The 18,894-nt window shown below is 59.1% G+C and overlaps 1 protein-coding gene across 9 annotated transcripts in view; it reads left to right on the forward strand.

Moving 5' to 3' along the window:
- RBFOX3 (RNA binding protein, fox-1 homolog 3) overlaps positions 1 to 18,894 on the forward strand; it is a 432,377-nt gene that overhangs the window by 390,807 nt on the left and 22,676 nt on the right. The gene's annotated exons all lie outside the window — the stretch shown is intronic.

Here is an 18,894-nt window from a genome sequence, read left to right on the forward strand (position 1 = left end):
AAAAGAATTCCAGGTCTAGGCTTGGGAAACTTCATTATATATACATTGCTTTCCTGCAGAACTTCATGGGGACTTTTCTAGAACATCCCAGAAGACTAAGAGTTCTACAGGACAGGCCTTAGGAAGTGCTGGTCCAGGGAAAACAGCCTGGCTGCAGGTGGGCTGGGATCTGACTCCCACCCTCGGTGCCTCTCTGAGTGGGCGGACCTTAGCCTGATCTCTTTGAGCCTCCATTTCCCCATCTATTAAAGTGACAACTCTAATGCTGCCAGGGCCACCGTGCACTTTGCACCTAGTTAGGGGACAGTGGCAGGCTGGGCGGTCGGTGCTCAGCACGCATCAGGTCTCTTTCTGCATAAGTGTCCAGAGACTCCGTGAAGCTGCCCCTGCTGGGGCTGGGTATTACTGAGACTTCACCCTCCGGGGCCAGCTCTTGGGTGCTCTGTCGTGGACGAGTTAGTTGTGTGACTCCAGGCAAGTCTCGTCAGCTCTCCAAGCCTCAGTTTCCTCACTTGTGAAATGGAGACAAGGGCATATGCCTCTCAGGTGTGGGGAGGAGCCTGTGAGCGCTTATGGTGAATGGATGTGTGGCCAGCAGAGCTGGGTGAGCAGAGCCGCCCTCGGGGGAGACCCCAGTTGGAGCGATCAGGCCGCGGCGTGGAACACGGGGAGGGAGGGCAGAGGAGCCAGGCAGAGCTGTGCTCAGAGTGGCACCATCACTCGCCGGTGGCAAGACCACGAGACCCGTCCTCTGCTTCTCTCAGCCTGTCTCCCCATCAGTACTCTGAGAATAATGACACACCCTGTCCGACTTGGGTGACAGTTGTTGGGCCATCCCAGCGGGACACAGGTTGCGTGGCTGTCCCTCCATCCGGTGTCATTACTGCAGAGTGCTCCGTCGTGCCCGGGCCATCTCCAGGCTGACTCCTGGTGACGGAAGGCCCAGCTTCTGCCCTGAGGGAGGCTCTGCCTCTTTCCTCTGGGGGTCAGGGCCAAGCCCAGGTCCTAAAGAATTGTCCCACCCTGGCCCACCCACAAGGAAATCAGGCCAGCCGCTCGTCCCCCTCCCTGGCTGCAGAGCATGGCCCCTGACTGCCCAGCCTCAATGAGCACGGGGTCTGGTGTCCTCGTCAGCAGCAGAAGATAAATGTTTTTAATTCAGGGAGCTTTTCCTGAGCCAACGAAAGGGAGTAAACCACCCTTCCAGGCCCCGGAGCTCAGAGCTGGTGCCCGGTCACATCAGGGTGGGCCGAGGGGCAGCCACACCGGGTCACGGGATGGCAGGGGGAAGCCAAGCTGGGTCACTGGACAGCAGGGGGACCTGGGCACGCTGTGGCCTGGCAGCCGTTACAAACAAGTTCCTCTATGGCGGGGCGGGCAGGCAGGATCTGCCTGCCTGTTTCGCCTGCTCTCCTGGCCTGGCTGGGCTCCGAGGGTCCTGGTGTGCATGCACAAGGGAGGCCTGCGTGTGGACCTGGCCTTGGCACACGCCCGGCCCTATGCACCTCTGGGTGCCCAGGGGTTGAGACCCGGCTGTGTGCAGAGCACCTGTGTGCCCGGCTGTGACGGGGGCCACGGGGGCGCCGGGGTGTGGCCTCCATGCGCTTGTGCAGGCACGCATGTGCACATGGCTTCTGGAGAAGAAATGTTTAAAAATGGAGTTGTCAGCCCCGAGTTGACAGGCGCAATCAGGAAAGTGCAGCGTCGGCAGGAACGGCCGCGGCTCCCTCAATTACCCGGGAGGAAATGGCCCCGCTTAGTGCTGAGGAGGCAGAGTGTGACTGGAATAAAGCAAGTGGAGCAGACCCAAAAACTTCATTAATTAAAGAAACTCATTAATGAGGGACATTTAATCAGCTGAAGATTAGATCCACGCTTGCCTCTTCCAGGAGCCGGGCGCCGAGCAGGGACCGGAGCCGGCCTGCCTCCTCCGCCCGCCCGCGTGGCCAGGCCCAGCGCCAGGGCCCCGGCAGGGAGAGGTGATGCCCCCAGGCCAGCTGCGCGCGGCCACATGGAGGCCAGTTCGGGTGCCCGGATGGCATCAGGGCGTCAGGATCAAAGGTGCTTGGCCAAGGCTGATTTTGGCCTCACCGGGGGACACACGGCAGCGTCGGAGACGTGTTTTGTGGTCACCCTGGGGAGGGTGGTGCCACCTGCTGCTCACCCGTGGGGCTCAGGGATGCCGGACACCCTACGATGCCCAGGGCAGCCCCACAGGAGAGCCTGCTGCCGCACACATCAGTGGTGCTGAGGCCACAAGACAGCAGCTCCAGGCGGGTGTGTGAACGCACTTGGTGGGGTGAGTGCGCAGCCTGTGAGCCAAGTGTGTGTGAGCACGGGCAATGCATCCACGTAAGCTCATGTGCCCGGGCAACCTGTGTGTGAGTGTGGATGTGTGTCAGGGTTCATTCCCATGGACGAGGTGGGAGAGGAGGCTGGGGCCCCGGCAGACCTGGAGGAGGCCTGATAGGCGGGCTGAGACCCGTTGCTGGGTGTGCTTCACCCAGGACCACCCAGCACCATCTCTGGGCCCCTGCGAGGATCCTGCTTTCAGGTGTGTTTAGAGAATTGTCCACTAGCCGTTTAAGGCTGTGGGGAGAATGGCCCCTGCCCAGGACAGGCTGTCCGAGGGCACGCCCATCTGGTGGGCCATCACCCCAACACCTGTGATCTTGACTGCATGTTTGGGGACCCACCTGAGGGTGCCACCCTCAGACCATGGCCCTGTGAGTTCCACCAGGCTCCCAGGCACCTTCCCCGCCTCCCGCAGCCCAGGGGGTGCCGGGCCGGGCTGCCCCAGTGGACCGAGCCTGAGGCCTAGGTTCGGTCACGGTGGCACAGGTTGGACCCGTCTCCTCAGTGCAAGTGAGGTCTGGCAGCTAGGGGGCTCACTTCCCACCTTGTCCTCCTTCATCCCCGAGTTCCAGCCCCCTCCCCCAGTACAGGGGTGCAGTGGGCTGCCACCACTGTGCCAAGAATGCCCCCTAGCAGGGAGAGTCAGGGGAGGGGCCTTCCCAGGCGTGTGGACAGAGTGGGTGGGTGGGCAAGGCTGGGGCTGTTAGGCATGCACTGAGGGGGCTCTGGGCAGAGCAGACGAGGCAGGGTGACGGCAGCATCGCATCTGTGGGGCAGCAGGAGCCAGGAGAGGGACGCAGGAGCAGGGACCGGCGGGTCCCAGGGAGCAGGCTGCTCCTGGCCCTGGACCTGTTCACATTTTCAGGAGGAAAGTGTCTTGCTTGGAAAGGAGCAAAGCAGAGGAGCTGGGCAGTGCTGCAGGAGGGACCCAGGTTTGACATGGAGACATTCGCGCCGACCAGCTTGGAGGCTGAGAGAGTATGGAACCCTTGAGCCCACAGCTCTCAGCAGGTTTTCACCCTGTCCGGTCTGGAGGCAGGGTGTCTGCCTCCATCACAGGGAGGTGGTAGGGGGCCCTGGATGCCAGGCCCACCCCATCCTGGGAAGTGACAAGCAGACGGCCCCACAGAGACACTGTGAGGAACGGATAGGGACAGGACTTCCCTGGGGGTGGAGTTGTTAAGAATCCTCCTTCCAATACAGGGGACACGGGTTCGATTCCTGGTCAGGCAACTAAGCCCACGTGCCACAACTGGAGAAGCCCTTGCACCACAACAAAGACCCTGCACAGCGAAAAGTAAAAAGAAAGGAAGGAAAAATGGACGGAGACAAAGCACCCGGGATCCCTCCCCCAGAGCCCCCTTGTACCGGGGAGCATCCTTCTGGGTGAGGCCAGTAAGGAGGGGCCCAGGCCTTTGCCTGGACACTCTTGTCGGCAGCACTATTCCTGTGTTGAGGGGGCCTTCTGTGAGTCTGGGGGTTCAGGCTGCCCAGGTCCCCGTGTGAGCAGGGCACAGTCTCCACTTCCAGCACCAAGGTGATCCTGGGATGGACATGGGGGCAGATCAGAGCAGGTTTCTTAGGAGAGGCGGCGGCCAGGGCTGCATAGACAAAGGGCAGCTCCTCAGGTGGCCCCAGCTCCTTCCCCAGGAGCTCATCTCCCGGGGGCGCCCCACCTCCGCGCCTGCCCCTCCTCACTGGTCCAGCACCTGGCGTGCTGCCTCCATCTCCCTGGCTGCCTGGGGAGCCCGTCACAGGGCTGTGGGCAGAGTAGGTGCTCAAAGGTACACATGGGTGAAGGAGCGTGCCGCCCCCCAGGGGCCTGGATTCTAGACCACATGATGCCACTGACATGCCTTTGACCTCGGAGAGTCAGCACTCTTGGGATGTGCTTGAGTGTCCCCACCTCGGTGTCGGCAGGCTCAAACAGAGCCACACACGTGTATTCTCAGCAGGGCCTCCAGAGCCCAGGCACCAGCAATAATCTCTGCTCCCTCTTCAAGCCCTGTCCCAGTCCCTCGTCCCCCAGACGCAGCAACGAGCCCCCATCCCATGTCGTCCTCTGGCTTCTCTTCCGGACCCACTCTGTTCTGGCACCATGGGCACTGTCCCATGATGAGCCTAAGCAGGTGTCCTCCCAGCCCAGGCCCAGGGGTGGGAGTGCCCCTCCCCAGGTCCTGGTTACCAGGACACCAAGGTCTTGCAGTCCCTGGAAAAAACAGTGCCCCCAGCAGAACCTGAGGACGAGCTGAGGCTGCCACTTGGCCCCCAGATGGGAACTTTCGGCTCCATAAGCATCAGCTCACGCCCCTGACCCCAGCCCAGGTCCCACGCCCACCAGGTTGGGCTCAAACTCAGGACATCTTCCCAGGGCTGCTGTGGCTTGTGATCGGTAGCAGCTGTTCCCTTGAGTCACACATTCTGAGTTGGCAGGTCAGGAAGGCCCGTGAACCTGCATTGCTGACAGTGCCCAGGGCACACAGTGCTGCTGTCCAGACCCCAGCTGGAGGACCTTACTGTGTACAGACTCGGGGCTGAAGGGCTGCAGACACCCGCCGTGTGTGGCCACACGTGACCAGGCGTGAGCTCTGTCCCCATGACATCCCCTGTCCCAGAGATGCTGTCCTGAACTCACAAACGTCCCCACGAAAGAAGGATCGCCCAAGCGACGAATGAATTCAGTTCTCAACCTGGATCCCTTGAGGGGTGTTTGACTGTGGGACGCGTTATGTAATCTTTGTTGCCAGGAAATTTACCTTCCTAATGGCATTTTGCGAGTCTTCATTTGAGTCTGCCTTCCCAGGGCTCACGATAAGTAGAAGCACGCCGTGGTATGCGTGTGGTAGGGGCAGCGAGGGGTGGGTGGTCATTGGAGACCTGAGGCTGGAGGGCATAGACGCTGAGCTACACCCAGGGGTGGGTGCCGCCCCCACCATCCGCCATTCCCACCCCTGCCTGCCCACGTCATGTCCTGGGCACCGTGCTTAATATCCTGTTCCATTTGCTAAGAGAAACCATGGGCCATTCATCATGCTAATATTCTTTAATGAATGGATATGCAGGAAACATGTACGATGTGGCTGCATGTGGGGGAGTGCTCATCCTGGGAGTGCAGAGGCCGCTGCCCTGGACCCTCAGGGGAGAGTGGTCCACAGGCTGCTGTCTGTTTGTGGTTGGAATGAGTGGTTCTCTGTGGCACCCCTCCTTGTGGGGTCACCTTGACGCTGTTCTGTACCTTTCTCAAGAGGGAACTTCCTCTCCATCTCGCTAAGTAGCAGCCTGGTGTCCACTGGTCCTCTCCCGGGTGTACACGAAGACGCCACATGTGCTTGCCCACTTGCAAGTTCACAGTGGCATCTCAGCACCCCAGAGAAGGCTAGAGGGGGGACTGAGCAAAATGGAGATCACGGGGGATGGGAATAACCTGGAAGCCTTCCCAAAGGAGGTGTCTGAACACTTCCAGGGCAGCGGGAGGGTTGGAGGAGGGAAGAGCCCTGGGTCACAGCAGACTCTCTGCACAAAGCCTGTCCATGAGCACAGCACTGGGGCGGTGTTTTTCACTTTGATATCTCTAGACATGGGAGATGCTCAGCAAACTTAGGGAGTGCTCAGCAAACAGTTATTTACTGAGTGAATGGAGCGGTGAAGATAGGGGACAGAAGGAGTTGTGTGGGAGCCTCGGTGGGTGCTGCTAGGAGTTGGCAAGTAACTGTGGTTGGCAGGCTGGGCCTGGGTCCTCCTTAGGGACCCTCCCCTCTTGCCATCTCCCTCCTCCGTGAGGCTTCCCTGACAGTGTCCTCCATCCTTGCCCTTGGTAGCCTACAGGTGTCTCAGTGCCTTGCCCCCCGCTCCCCCAGCACCCGGGGCCCGGGCAGATGGCTCAACTGCCCTGTGCTTCCCGCTGGTCTAGCCCGGGGCTCCTGTGGGCAGGGGTACGAGACCATGGTGGGCTCCCCCTCTTCCCAGAGGCAGATGGGTTCCAAGGGTGAGAGCAGAGCCTTGGATTGCCCGTGCTGGGGTCTGAGCCCTACCTGCATGGCCTCAAGCCAGCCCCCAGGAGCTTCACTGTGCTCCTTTGTGAGGTAGGGGAGGCAGGTGGGTGGGCTTGTCCCCGGACACAGCACCCCCTGGGGCCAGCACACAGCCTCCCGGCCCTCCTGGCTCTCTCTTCCCACCTGGTTTGAAGAAGGTCCCTGGCCCAGAAGAGGGTTGCTTTCCCCAAGCCCCTCCCTCACCTCGAGGAGCAAAGAGTGTCCTCTTCCCAGTGCTCCTGATGTTTTTTTGTCAGGAAGCCTGTGAGCAGCGATTGAAAGGTCCTGGGGGTTCTCCCACTGCTTGGGGGCAGCAGAGCAGCGCTGCCACCCTCCCAGTGCCCCCGCGGGAGGGGCCTCCAGGCTCAGCAGACAAGCCCATCGGGTGACGGGCGGCTCACCCCCTGGGCAGAGAGGTTCCGCCCCCACCGCTCCCACGTCCCTTTACAGCCGCCGTTTCCGGTTAACCACAGCCCCATCCCAGGGACAGAGGAGCCTGGTGGGCTGCCGTCTACGGGGTCGCACAGAGTCGGACACGACTGAAGCGACGCAGCAGCAGCAGCAGCATGCATTCCCCAGAGCTGCTGGTTCTTCATAGCACCTGCACACACGTGTGGACACACACACAAGTGTGGATACACACACATGTAAGGGCATGTGCACACAAGTGTGGGTACACACACGTGTGGACATGTGCATGCACACAAGGGTGGCTACACACGTGGACACACGTGTGAACACATGACAGGTACACAAGTGTGGGTACACACATGGACACACACATGTGGATATACACACGTGTTTGGACACATGCATACACAATCATGGATACACATGTGGACACACACAAGTGTGGATACACACATGTAAGGGCATGTGCATACAAGTGTGGGTACACACGTGTGGACATGTGCATGCACACAAGGGTGGCTACACACGTGTGAACACATGACAGGTACACAAGTGTGGGTGCACACATGGACACACGCATGTGTGGATGTACACACATGTGTGGACACATGCACATACAATCATGGGTACACATGTGGACACATACACGTGAACACGCGCACACGTGGATATACACACGTGTATGGACACAAGCAATCAATACACACGTGGACACGCATGTGAACACACACATGCATGGACATACACACATATGGACACAGGCAGACACAATCATGGATATACATGGACACGTGTGAACACGCACACACATGTGTGGATATACACACGTGTATGGACACACAGGCAAACACAATCATGGATACACATGTAGACACACACGTGTGAACACACATTCATGGATGTATACACGTGTGTGGACACAGGCACACACAACCGTGGATACACACGTGTGGACACACAACACACACATGTGGATATTCACACACATGTGGACACACATGCACACACAGGCTGGATACACACACAGTGAGTTACAGATTCAGGGCTGGGCAGCACCCTAGAGGATCTGTGAAATGGGGTGAGGACCCTACTAACTGAGGGACAGTGACTGGCCCCAGCTCCCTGGACTCCCAGCTGACCCTTAGTTGTGTTCTAGTCCCACACCCCCTTTTGCAGAGACCCAACCCCTGGGGTCCCTGCTTGGCCCAGCAGCCTCATGCTTGGCAGGGGCCCCCACCCCACACCTGCCTTCCTGGGCCCTTCAGCCAGACAACAGCTGCCAGCTCCTCGCTGATTTCCCCCGGCAGGACAGAGTGCAGTGGAGGTGAAGCTGATGGGGGAGGGGGATTTATGGGGCCACGTTATTTACGATTTGTATGCAGTGAGCTTGGAGGGAATTACGGCTTAATCGTGCGAAAATCCGTCCCCTCCCCTGGGGCTTCTCGGCTGAGATCTGGGCCTGGCTTAATGCAGGAAGGGGTTGAGTCTGGGCTGAGAGACAGCGGTAGGCTCTGGCAGGTGGTGGGGCTCCATTCTGTGGGGGTTGGGGTGACATCTCAGTCAGTAGATCGGGAAAGCCCCTGGGGTCCTTCAGGTGGAGGTTCTTACTCTTTCTTGTGCCTTGAACCCTCTTAGCATCCATTGAGGCACACGGATCCCTTCTCAAAAAAAGGTCTTAAATGGATAAAATACATTAGGATTATGAAAGAAACTATTTTATGGGAATACACTTACCCAAAGAGAGAAGACAGGTGAAGTCGTAATCTGTGGCTTCTTTACAAATGTGTGAAAGAACCATTTAGGGGTGGGGTCTGCTCACACCCTAGTTTTGGAGTTGGGGCGAGTGCAAGCGTAGCATGGTACAAAGGACCTATGGTTTCTGTTCGAGACGGGGTCTCGGGCGGTGCTCACGCCCTGGGTTTACAGCCGCTTTCGTGGGTGCTGACGTTCCAGTTGGCGGACGGTAAGGTGGAGAGGTAGGGTGTTTTCCTGTCCAGGCTCTCAGGTGCCCGGAGTTCTGCCCCCAGTAGAAGGAAGTGGCAGAGAGCACAGGCGGAGCACGACCAAGCTGCTTCCGGGCAAAACACCAAATCGGTGCGTGCTGATCTCGAGCCACAGCAGCTCTGGGTCAGCTCTGTCGGCCTTCACGGTGCAGATGCAGAAACCAGGCCGCCAGCAGGGAGACTCGAGCAAGAGTGTGGCCAGGCTCACCCACCCTGTGCGAAGCCTGGGCAGAGGGCAAGGTGCCCAAGGCACCCCAGAGAGCCGTGTCAAGAGACTGGCCCCAGTGCTGCGGACTAAGTGGGAGCCCAGGCTCGGGCCCACGTGTGCTCCGCATGGAGAGCAGGGCTCTGCAACCAGGACTTGCTGTTTGCCAGGGTGACCCGGCTCATCAACCATTCAGCAGCCACCAAGGCAGGAGGGGCCTTCTGGGAAAGGAGGGTCTGTGGAGCAGAGGAAAAGGAGACATAAGGTGGAGGAGACCTGGGATACTGGAGGGGAGGGGTCGGGGCTGGTGGGAACCCAGCCAGGCCTGCAGCTCACTGCCACCAGGAATAGCCAAACACGGGCCTCAGCGTCAGATTATAAACTTGCCAAGTGGCTCAGAGTCCTTGGCGCTCACTTCTGGGGGCTCTGCCTGGATTTCCCCTGAAGTCCCTCTAGGTCTCAGGGGTGGGGGCAGACACGCAATGCACCCTGTAGTCCCTGGAGTATCCGCTGAGCCAGACGCCCCATGGAAAAGGTGGGAGAGGAAGGGAAGAAAGCCGAAGGCTGGAGAACCCGCCGCCCCTTGGGCCCTGAATGAAGCAGTACAGGGTGTGGCGGCCCACCCAACAGCCCTAACTTAACAGAAGCTACTGAACTGGCTGCGGGGAAGAGTGGACTGGATGAGGCAGGAAGGGCCACCGCTCAGGCAGCTTCTCAGCCCTGGCCTTGGAGCCGCTGCTTCTCCCTCCACTCAAGCTCCCCCTGGTGTCTGCCAGGGACCCCTGGTCTCCCCTCCACCCCAGGGCAGCCCCATCCCAGCCCCCCTCAGAGCCCCCTTCACAGCCCCCTTCACACCTACCGCCTGCATCACCGCCCTTAACCCGACCTCCAGCCGCCTGGACAAGGAAAGGTGAACTGGAGCCCGGCGGGGGCCGGCACCCCCTCTCCCCAGGGGCGGGCCGAGTCCTTTGTCCAAGCCCTGAATTGTGTGCATCCCTTTCCGGCTCCTCACTCGGGGACTCCAAGCTGGCAGCTTGAAATCAGTGGAGGGGGGAGTGTTACACCATGGAAAAGTGCAGCCACCACAACGCAGGACGTTTTCCCCGCAACAGAACCCTTGTCTGACACTCCCCAGCACACTGCTCCGTCCCCCTCTGGTGGGGGGCGGGGAGTGGATCGCCAGGTCAGCCCATCCTCTGAATGCTGGAGGAGGGTGTCAGGCCACAGATGGGCACCTGCGAGCTCAGGTGCCCTGGTTGGTTGCTGGGTTACAAGGAATTCCGTGAGGCTGGGTCAGCCTGCTCGACGGAGCCCTGGGGTCTTGGGGACAGTGGGTGGAGGGACTGCCCTCTTCTGCTCCCACGGACCAGAGTCCACAGCTGTGGACAAGAGTCCAGCTACAAGAGTCCATAGCTGCCATGCTGTGTCCACTGGTTCCAGAGTCAGGCAGGTCTGGGTCTGCCACGTGCCGCTGTGTGCTCCTGAGCAAGTGACTTCCTTCTCCGTTTCTCTCCTCCATGGAGAAGGCCAGTTCACAGGCTGTTGAACGATCAGATGAACTAATGCCTTTTTACCGCTTTATGCAGTGTTGAGCTCTCCAAGCGGCCCGTGGTTGTCATTCCTGCGTTCGCCAGCATTACTCGACATGCACTGAGCATCTGCTGTATGCCGGGGCTGTGTCAGGTGCTGGGGAACTCAGTGGTGAGCCCTTGCCCTCGGGAGTTCCCACGTAAGTTCCCTGGCACCGTGACTGCAGCCCCGCTCTGTCGAAGCATCTATACCAGCACCCTTGCTTGCCAAGACCATGCCCCACAGTCCCTGCACACCACTGGGATGACATCTTAGCTCTTGGAAGGGAGGAGGCATGAGATTCCAAGAGGGAGAAATCCCTGCTGTGCCTCTGGGGTGGTGGGCTGGAAGGAGACAGGAGGGGTCTCACATGGAGGTGGGGGCTGGGTTTCCAGGACTCCCCCTCCATGAGCCAGGACTTTCCTCTGGTGCCTGGGCTGGGAGGGGCCTCCGTTTCCATCTGGCAGGGCCACTCTCCCATGAAATTTGGGGGCAGGAGCCTGTGAGCCGTGGAGGTGGCCTGTTTCTGGACTGAGAAAGCAAATGAGTCTGAGGCAAGAGGAAAGTGAGGGAGTGTGGCCAGACCGTGTGCTGTCCTGGCGCTCCACCCCCGGCCTCCCTCCCGCGGCTGACCTCCAGCCCAGACAGCCTCCGCTGAACCTGGACCCACTCTTCCTTTTGCTCTGGGTCTTGGCAGGTCCTGGAAACCTCGATTGTGTCTATTTATTTTCGCACTGATGCTCCCGGGAGAACAAGTCCCCTCCCCTCCAGGAGTGGGGAGCCCCTTCCACGGGTCACGCAGGAGACACTCGAAGGCAACAGCCCTGCCGAGCCCACGCCCGCCTCTGCCCGGCCCCCGCTGTCAGCTGGCCCCCTTGGAAATTGGAATATCAGCCTGAACCAAACACCGTGGTGGAGTTAATTGGTTGTCCCCCAAAAGTCATGTCACGTGCTTCAGACTTAGCTGATGCTCATGGGGCCTCCCCAGGGTGTCCCCTGGGGTGTCCGCTCCCAGAGGCAGGGCTCTGTGCTGGCTGGCGCACCCAGGCACCCAGAATGTGGACCTAGTGGGTGCTGGGTGTCTATTCAGCAAGCAGGTTCACACATACCATTGCTCCCACTCCGCTGGCGCAGACTCGAGCACACCAGCCCTGCCTGCACCCACCAGCTGGGCCTCCCCGGGGCCGATTCCTCCTCATCTGAGTGGCCAGAACATTCTCCACCTCAGAGGTCCCTCTCCGGGATCCCAGTGGTCCTGGGTCTCTGGAGGCAGGGCCAGGATCCACCCTTCTTGGCGAAATTCAGAGGATGTGTGCTATTCCTGCCTGGGAGGACTTGCTAGATCAACCAAACTCACCCAAACCTGGCAGCAGGAACATGACAGGCCATGACGTGTGGACCAGCCTGCACAAGGGCTGGGGGTCTCTTGCCCCTTCCCTTGATATCATCGCGTGTCCCAGCTTCATCTTCGTTCCTCTTCAATAATCTCATCTTCTCTTTCTCCCCAAAACCTCACCTCCCTGTGACCAGCACGTTAAGAAAATAGAATAGAGACATTACCTCCAAGAAGACAACCGAATGCGTTAGTCTAGTAACCCCCTTTCTCTCCTGCTCCTCGTGTTCCCCCCCGAGCCCAGGCCTTTCTCCTCTGTGAGTCCCCACCCTCCCCACTGCTATCATCACGTGATCGTGGGCAGCCCTCTCGCTCCAGGAAACGCCATCCCTCTGCTCCTGAACCAGCCTACCTGGGGCAGCCAGGGACAGAGGGACCCTCCCTCTGAGCAGGTGGGTGTCGACCGAGACCCCCTCCCCAATCAGGAAAGTTGCAGTGGTCGTGGAGACAAGCAGAACGCAGCCTGGATTCAGATTCGCATGGAACCACAGACCGACGTTTCTTCACCTGTAAAAGGGGGACAACCATCCCACATATTCTTGGAGCTGCACCAAGGAACAACCGAAGTGGGTACAACATTGTGGATTCTTCACACCCTCGGAGGGTCAGGAAGGGGCGGACGAGTCCACGGGCTGCAGTCATGCAGGCACGAGGTGGAAGTTTCCAGAAGGCAGGTTTCAGCTCTGCCTGTGGAAGAGCATCCCGGCAGAGCTGCCCCAGGAGGGAAGGAGTCTCCACGCTGGTGAACATGCATCGCTGGGCTCGCTTGGACAGAGCCGGGCGGGTACCAGTAAGGGCACAGAGATGAGAGTCACTGTGTGGTGGGCCGGATTGGGTGTCACCCGTGGTCACTGCCCATCTAAGGCTCAGGGATTGAAGGAGTCTCGGGTTTGCTCAGGACGCAGACTCCTCAGCATTCAGAGGTTTGGGGCATGGCCTCACACGTGCATGCCCTGGGATGAGGAGGGCAGGACCATCCTGCTCCCAGGCTGGGAGGTCAGACCCCTGAGGTGCCCTGGCTCAGCCATCACTAATGACTTGAACCCACATGTCCTGCCTGCCAGCAGTCAGCCCCTAAGTCAGCTGCCTCCTCTTCTGACACTGATGGGCACCGGGGATGCCTCGAGAATGACCCAACGAGGCTCACAGGGGGTCCTCTGCACGGGCCTCTTCTGGAAACCGACTGTCCCGTTCTCCTGGTCCTGTGAATTGTCCAACACAGCATGAAGGCTCAGGCTTGGTCCCTGTTCCTTGCTCAGGGAGGCGACATCTGTCCCCGCTGTCCTGGGAACAAGGGTGGTGCCCTGCGCACACAGGCACAGCATCATTCTAGCCTGTGCACCTCCTGTGTCCCCGGTGCCAGGCAGCAGAGGCTCAACTGATGTCAGTGACCTGGGTAAAGATTGGTATTTGGAGGGGGGTCATGCCTGTGAAGGTGGTGGTGGGGGTCCCCTCTCCTCTCAGGACAAGTGAGCCATGTCCAGAGTGAGACAAGCAGATCACACACCTACCCGTCTGGTCCTTGAAGCTAGTGGTTCTGCCACGCTCCCCTCCTCCACCCTGTCTGGAAGCCACTTTGCCCAGAGGTGGTGGAGAGATGGCATGGTGCCCAGCCTTTGCTGCCAGCTTGCCTTCTTTCTGCAGCCTGGCCTGTGGACCAGGCCCACCGCAAGCTCCCTCCCGGGGTGAGGAGTCTGGGAGGCTATTAGCCTAATTGTCGTGGAGAGGCTGGGACCAGCGAGATCCCCTAGGGGACTGTTCAGGGAGGGGCTGGGAGGGCCTCTGTCTGCAGCCTCTTCAGCTCTTCCCTGCCCCCAGCACCCTGCTCCCTGAACATCCTGCCCAGCGCATCCCACACAGAGGGGACCCTCCCCCCCGGAAGGCAGGAGCTCACTGGCCAAGGCCTGAGTGCACAGATTTCCACTGGGCCAGTGATGTGGGCAGAGACACTTGGGGGAGTCTTAACTCTAGGTCTTAAAGATGAAGGGCCCTCCTGCCCAGCCCCCACCTCCAGGCAGATGAGTCCCTGTCCCCTTCCCACAGACTAAGAGGTTAGGCTGTGCCCAGGGTCACCTAGAAATGGAGGCATTGAGTCTGCACTCAGGGTTTGGTGCCGAAAGCAGGGCTACCCAAGGTACAGGAGCAGAGAAAAGGCCATTAGCTGCAGGGCCTCCCCGAGAGGCTGGCTGGGCTCTCCCTGGTCAAAGCCCCTTGCTGCCCGTTCCTGGGGCTGGACAGGCCCTTCCATCTCATACCACTGTGTCATCAGGACCCAGCAGGGAGCCGGTGGTTCACTGGCTCTAGGATAACGTGAGTTTATTTACAAGGAGACTTTCCAGAGATGTCTGGAGAAGAGCTGGACCATGAAGAAGGCTGAGCACTGAAGAATTGATGGTTTTGAACTGTGGTATTGGAGAGGACTCTTGAGGGTCCCTTGAACTGCAAGGAGATCAAACCAGTCAATCCTAAAGGAAGTCAACCCTGAATATTCATTGGAAGGACTGAAGCTGAAGCTCCAATACTTTGGCCACCTGATACGAAGAGCCGACTCATTAGAAAAGACCGTGATGCTGGGAAGGACTGAAGGCAGGAGGAGAAGGGGACGACAGAGGATAAGAAGGTTGGATGGCACCACCGATTCAATGGACATGAGTTTGAGCAAACTCCAGGAGTTGGTGATGGACAGAGAGGCCTGGCGTGCTGCAGTCCATGGGGTTGCAAAGAGTTGGACACAACTGAGCAACTCAACAACAGCAACAACTGGAGGATGGGCTGGAGGAACCACCAGGAACAGTGCAGGACCCCAGGCTGACAGTGACAGAGCTGTTACCACCTCAGGCTTAAGGAGGAAGCAGCAGTAGAACTGAGAAGATTGGAGGTCCTGGAGGGGCCCCTCCCTTGAGTCTGGATCCCCTCTGGTCTCAGGGAGATCCAGCCTGAGACAGCCTCCCAGGGAGAGAGCAGGGGAATAAACACCCCAGACTCTGGAAAGCAGAGGCCTGAGCCCTTGCCCCGCCTTCATGGCCAACCACACACCCTCCCCTGACATCGCCCCTCCTCTTGAATTGGCCCACTCTCTTGTGTTGTGGCCCTCAATTCCCCTTTGTCAGATGAGCGAACTTTGCTCTCTAGAACTTACTGCCTTCCAGCCATCATTACTGTTGCCTTAGAATGGTCAGTTCCTCTTGGGCCAAAAACCTCTCATGGCAATGAAGAGAGTGGTGAGTGAGAACCAAGAGAAGAGAGTGTGTCTGGAGAGAGAGGAGGGGTCAGCACATTGCGTGCTGTAGAGGGTCAGGTTGGATGAGGACTGGGAGCTGACCCTTAGATGGTCAACATGGCACAGGTGGGAACCTTGCCCAGGGTAGTTTCAGGGAATGGTGCCTGGGAGAGTCTTCTGGGGGTGGGATGACGAGGGAACAGGAATAAAGGAGTTTAGGCTGCAGGTGTAGGCGACTCATTCAAGAGCCTTTGCTCTGTAAGGAAGCAGTGCACGGGGTTTGTAGCTGACAAAGCTGAGTGCTCAAGGAGGGTTTTCTTTCCCTATCATCGGAGCCAGTCAGCAAATTGCCAGAGCTGTGAGCACATGCTGGTGAGAAGGACTGGACACCTGTGTGCATGGACGTGACTGGTCAGAGATGGGAGCAGAGATGGGAGGGAAGGCCAGAGGTGGGACAAGAGGCAGGAAGGTGAACAAGTGAGCATGGACATGGCCTTCCATTTCCATGGGAAATAAAAGCATCACCAAGTCATCACCAAGAAGAACACTGGAGCGTGGTGGAGGGTGGGGGAGGAAATGGGAAATGGCCACCGAGAGTGAGTGGCAGATCCAGGCAGAGGACAGCGATCTAAGGAAATTGGGTTGATTTTGTACTTTTTCCCAGAGTGTGAGCCACGGAATGGGATGGGCAGAGCTGCTCTTAGCAATTTGTCAGGCAAGCGTAACGACAGGAGAGGGACAGGTTTGGAGAGGGGGTGGGAATAAATGACTTGACCGTGGTCTTTAAGCTTTTAACTCATCTGTCCATCTACTCATCCGTTGCCCTTTCATCCATCCATTCTCCATTCATCTTTATATCCATCTTTCCATCCATCTTTTTATCTGTCCATCTATCCACCCATCCACCCCTCTGTCAATTCTTCATTCATCCATCCACCCATCAATCCTTTCATCCATCCAGCCATCTTTTTATCCAGCCAACCATCTTTCCATCTGTCTTTTCATTTATCCATCCACCCACCCATCCTTCCATCCACCCATCCAGTGTGCGTTCAAACTTCCAAGTGCAGCAGAGTGCTGTGCTGAGTGCAGGGATGTGGGGATGGAGGGCGAGCGAGGGAATTCACGATCCCTGGGGAGCCGCACTGGTTCACAAACTGCTCTGAAGCCACCTGAAGCCATGAGAGCTGGCCCGGCAGGGGGACTCTGCCCAGCTCACGCCACCAAGCCCAAGCCCTTCGCTGTGGCCCCAACAGACCCGAGAAGAAGGAAGAAAAAGAAAGTGATAAACACTGTGCAAGATTCTGTATGCGGGGCACCTGGACGCCCTCTTCGGGTGGACCTGACCCTCTGCTGTTCCACCCAGGTCTGCTCTTGGGGCTGTCAGCTTGGGCTGCACTTCAGAATCTCGTGGGAAAGTTTGGTTGTGAAGTTTCGTTGCCCCGGTGTGCGTCCCACGTACAGGTTGTGCAGCCTAGGAAAAGGCCACTCATGGAACCATAGCCACTATGCATCGGCAGGGCAGGCGTGTCGAGAATTGCCCAAGACCCACCGGCACACTGGAGGCGATCACTGCACACGGGAGACGTACTCAGAGCAGATAAGCAGTGACCTGGGGCCAGTCGCTGGATAAGAGAGGGGATCAGAGCTCTCCACGTGCTCTCCAGGGTCTCGACTCTCACAGGGCTGTGGAACCTCACCTCCCCCCCAGGAATGGCTTACAGTTCTGCACGAGGAGCAGGGAGCTAGGTTTAGGAGCTGGCAGCCCATGCCATACAGGTCCCCCTACCTCAATTTTATTGGCTGGGAAATGGGGGCACATTGTCCACCTCGCAGGTTGGAGATTCGATGAGGTCACGTCTGCAGAGCAGACAGCACTGTGCACTCAGATGCGCTGACTTCATGATGTCACAATGTTGCTTGAGGTCCCTCAGCTGCCTCCTGCCCGCCCCTGACCCCTCCAGACCCTGGCCCTCAGGACCCCAAACACCCCTCCCGCCACCCCCACCGTGTCGCAGGTTCCCCTGACAGCCTGGGCCCCGGGCTCCAGCGCGGGAGCCCTGCAGAGGGAGAGGTTGGCAGCTGTCCCTCTGCCAGGACAGGACGGAGAGGAGGGCACTGGGGAGGGTCACCGTGGGGGTGGGGGTGTGGAGGAAGCAGACAGGAGAGCAGCCCCCCTTTCCTAGAGCCTCGGAGGAGGTGGGGAAGAGGGGGCGCTGGCAAGATGTAAGTTAGCGAAGGTTCTAATCAAATATTTATCAGTTAATTGATCTCCGGAGGCTGCGGACAGCGCCCTCCCCCTCACCCGGGCCTTTCCACACTCCTGCCTGGCTCTCTGCTCCTCGCCCTCCCCTCCCTCCCTGCCTCTCCTCCGCCATCCTGGAGCCTGGGTGCTCCTCCACCCCTGGGAGCCTCCAGCCTCGCGGGCCGCTCCTCCTTCCTCGTGAAACCACCCCGGGTCCCGCTGGGCTAGAGCCAGAGGACGGACCAGCGTGTTGGCCCACTGGGTGATGGGGCTTCTCGGCTACTTGGGAGCAATGAGGTGGGACCCTCCAGTGAGAGGCGGGCCCTCGTGAGTGTGTGCATACGCCTGTATCTGTCCACTTGTCAGGGGCGTGGTCTGCCCCAGTTTCTGCAGAGAGAGAGGAAGGACCTAGGGGCTTCCCCAAGGAGGAAGCGGGGATGAGACCTCTTGTTTCGTGTCAGGTCGCCCAGAAGTGAGGGCCATCAGCACCAAGGCAGAGGCTGGCACTAGGGAGGTTGGGGGCAGGGTGGAGCTGGGCCCTGGGCTGATGTGGGGGCCTGCGGTGGCTGGCTAGAAAGGAGGGGAGCAGGCAAGCAGACCATGGCGGTGGGGCAGGGCTCTGGCCTGAAGGCAGAACACGTGTCTTCCGTCCAGTCTCCGTTGGCCTCGTGTGGCCAGTCCCCTTGGGCCACCTCCCCCGCTCACGATCGATTCAACATCTGGGGAGTTGGACTAACTCTCCCATCGGACAGCAGACCCCACCAGGGCAGGGACTACCCATCCTGCCCCCAACCAGAACCACGAGCCTGGCTCCCCAGCTTCCCAACACACAGTTTGGGGTGAATAAATAGTCACCAATTGAAGGAACAGCATGAGCAAGTTGGCATGCCTGCTAGGAGAAGCCCCTGTCTCAGGGTGGGGAGACTCTAAAACGGAGGTCAGACACACGGAGATTGATGGGGGTGGGTGCGGGAGCACACGTTGAGGTCCCCCATCGGCAGGGCACTGGGAAAGCAGTCGACCGTCCCCGTGCGTGCAATGGTCCTTCCACGCTGTGGGGGCTCCTCCTGTGAGAGGTGACCCCTGTCCTTCCAGGTGGTGAGGCCCCTTCTCCCCCAGAGGCACCCTCAGAAGGCCAAGGGGTGCCTCCCCTGCTCAGAGTGGCTGCTGAGAGCCTGCCCTCTAGTGTGTGTCCACAGGGAGGGTCAGCCAGAACACTAGCCCCCTCCCCCGAACCCACAAGAGACCCCAGTCCCTTCTCTGAGGCTGAGAGACTTTCTACCAGGGCTTTTCTTTGTACCCAATACCAGTGGTTCTCACGGTCCCCAGACTTGGGGAGGAGGTCTGGGGTGAGCTGAGAATCTGCACTGCTGACCAGACCCCAGATGATGCTGATGCTACGGATCCCAGCACCCCACTTGGAGAACCACTGTCCCGGGGCGCTTCCAGGCCTCGCCGAGGG

This window comes from Capra hircus, chromosome 19 (genome assembly GCF_001704415.2).
Source record: "Capra hircus breed San Clemente chromosome 19, ASM170441v1, whole genome shotgun sequence".
In the NCBI taxonomy this organism is placed as follows: domain Eukaryota; kingdom Metazoa; phylum Chordata; class Mammalia; order Artiodactyla; family Bovidae; genus Capra; species Capra hircus.